Source organism: Gracilinanus agilis, chromosome 1 (assembly GCF_016433145.1).
Source record: "Gracilinanus agilis isolate LMUSP501 chromosome 1, AgileGrace, whole genome shotgun sequence".
Lineage (NCBI taxonomy): Eukaryota > Metazoa > Chordata > Mammalia > Didelphimorphia > Didelphidae > Gracilinanus > Gracilinanus agilis.
The window spans coordinates 252,998,261-253,001,612 of record NC_058130.1 but is presented as its reverse complement, the minus strand read 5'-3'; positions in this window follow the sequence as shown (position 1 = coordinate 253,001,612).

Here is a 3,352-nt window from a genome sequence, read left to right as displayed (position 1 = left end):
TCTATGTGTCTTATCCATGAAAGGGTAACTAAAATATGAATACTTGCTTACCTCTTATAACAAAATCTTGAGGTTAAAGGAGACCTTCAGAATCCAGCTTGTTAAATTTATACCTGTAAAAGAAATCTCACTTCAACATATCCAATTTTACTTTGAAAATCTCTACTTAAGGACAGCTAGGTGGCCTCGTGAATTGAAGGCCAGGCCCAGAGACCTAGGGGTGGAAGTGGGGAGCAACTGGGTTCAAATCTGGCCTCAGACACTTTCTAGCTGTGTGGCCCTGGACAAGTCACTTAATTCCCATTGTCTGGCCATTACTGTTCTTCTGTCTTGGAACCAATACACAGTATTGACTCTAAGATGGAAGGTAAAGGTTTCTTTAAAAAGAAGAAAGAAAGAAAGAAAATCTCCACTTTTATGTGTGTGCCTGTTATCACAGTTAGGATCCTCTGTTCCCTATAGTGTCTCTTGCCATGATTGCCCAAGACAACCAATTCAACTTTCAGATAGCAGTGTTTTTCTTCACACTAAGGCCAAATTTGCTTTTTAAAAACTTCCACCTATTGCCCTTAGCTAAATCTACTCTGAAGCCAAGCAAAACAAATTTAATCCCTCTGAGAGCTGGCCAGCCTTTCACATAACTGAGGAGAGCTTCCATGTGCCATAACTCCAATCTCTTTTCCAGGCTAAACAACCCTACTTTCTTCAACTAGTCTTAACATCCAATGAAGCTGAGAGCTTTCACAATCTGGGTTATATTTTTTTTCTGGACACAAAAAGTAGAAAACACAATAATCACACATCACTGAATTTTAGATATAAATTTATGTCAGTCACTAAGCTTTTGTAGTCATTGATTTCTCTAGCCAATCCCAAATCCTCACTTCTAAGGACAAAGCAGTATAGACCACCTTCATGATCCACAGATTTCTGGAAAAGTCTGACCAAAAAAGGAAACCAACTCTGTGGTTTATAGTAGCAACAGTATCCTAACATAAAAATAAACTTTTACTTGTATTGCATGAACTAGTGATCCATGTGTGGTTTCTATTTCTACCTCCCATCCCATTTGCAATCTGGTTTCCCACACCAAACTATTTTACCAAAATTGTGGTATACCAAAAATGAGGAGCATTAGATTTTTGAGTCAGAAGTCTGGATTTGGCTCCTAACTGCTGGATCTGTATCATCTTGGACAAGTCACCAAACTCCTTTGGTTCTCAGATTCCCAGATCTATAAAATGGGAGATTGGACTCATCTCTTCGGTCCCTTCCAACTATTATCAGTCATCAATTTGTAGTTACCAATATCTGCATTTATTCAGTCTTTCCTCAACATTCACATTAACCTCAATATAGTATTTGGCAGTTCAAGGTACTCCCCATTTGACATTCTTTAGACTTGGCAGTCATGAAAGTGTGCCATCTTGGGTTTCCTGCTTCTCTAATTCTCTTTTTTATATCTGTTGACAATATTCTCCAACTATTCAGATATCAGATATCTGATAATATGGTATAGTGAAAACTGTATTTGGGCTAGATTAGGGATCCTAGACAAAAAACTATGGGGACACAATGTTCATTTAATCTCATTATACCCAAGGTTCATTAACTGCAAAATGAAGAAACTATTAGATGACCATAGCTCTCTCAGGAATTATTCTATTCCACCTCCTACATTGACCTTTATCTCTTCAGCCTAGCCAATTTTCTGTTTTAAAATTCTCTACTACTTTTCAATTCATTCACTGATTTAATACAACTTGTGTGTTTATTATTTGCGAAGCATCCAGGATCTTCCATTCTAGGTGAAGACAAGAATATCAATAGATGAAGGGGTATATAATATCATGGACAAATGATAGATGACATGTAATCAATTTAATGCAAAAATATCACTCCAAACCGGGGTGGCCAGAGACTGCATGGAGAATATAAAACTTGGATTTGCACTTAAGAAATGGTAGGATTTGAACAGAAACAGAAGTGAAGATATTCTGGGCAAGGAAATGGTATAAATGAAACTAGGATATTTCAGAAAATTCTAGAGCAGATGGTTGAGGAAATATTGGAAAAGAAGTATAGAAATGAAAGTTGGATTGTGGATGATCTTGAATATCAAGCTAAAAAGTATCAACTGAGAACACTTAAAAAGTTTGGAATGAGAAAGCAATTTGTTTTAAGCTGTGTTTTTTGAAAACTAACCCTAAGGCAATGCATGCCATACCTCTGAGTTAAAATGCGTATGGGATTTTATCCTGTATGCAACTGAGAGCCAATGTAAGGTTTTGAAAAGTAGCATTAGAGACGTGTTATAGGAAAACTAGACAAGTGGGAGTGTATATGATAGATTGGTTAGAAGTATTACTATGCTTCAGGTGTGAGGTCTTAACTGGCGGTGACAATGAAAATAAACTTAGGACCCATTGTGAAGCAAGAGCCTTGTACTCATTTGGTACTTAATCCCAGATAACCATGTCTCCTCTAGTAATGCTATCTTCTGTTAACTCTTGAAGTGTGATGCTTAATAAATGGTTTTTAAAATTATTATTGATTGTAATATCCCTGAAGGCAAGAAACATGAATCATCATCACTTTTATCTTTCACAGGAACAGCACAAGGGCTACTTGGTACATATCAATTCTATATATAGTACCCCCAAATTTAAAACGACTTTACTTTTTTGAGGGCACTTTTAATTACAAAAATGTATGCTGACATAAAACTTAAAATTCTGTTCCTTATCCTGGTGACACTGGAAGGGAAGGCATCCTTTTATCACTTTTTTGGGGGGGCGGGGGCTTGGTGGTTTGGTCTTTTGAAAGGTGTGAAGCCATTATGATAAATTAAAAAGGAAGTCAGCTCAAGGTGAGTGGAAAAGACTTAGATAAAGAAATATACACAAATAATTCCAAAAGGAAAGAAAAGGAAGGATTTGAAGAGAATAGGGCTGCCCAAGGAGCTCTCCAATGAACTAAAGCCCTTTTCTGAACTTCCCTGCTTCCATCAAGGTAACACTATCCTTCCAGTTTTGCAACTTCAGGGATAACCTTGACTCCTCACTCTCCTTCATCCCACCTATACAATTAATTGCTGAATCTTGTCATTTCAACTTCTACATCTCTTGGGTCTATTTGCTTCTCTCTATTTTCATGTTTAATTATCATAGTTCAGGTCCTCATCATCTCTCACCTGGATGAATATAAGTTCCATGTCTCAAGTTTCTCCACTCCAATCCATCCACAGCTACTAACATGATATAAAACAGATGTGTGTCACTTCCCTGCTTAATAAATTCATCATTAGTCATCCTGGTGCAAATATAAATAATGTGGAAATAGGTCTTGAAAA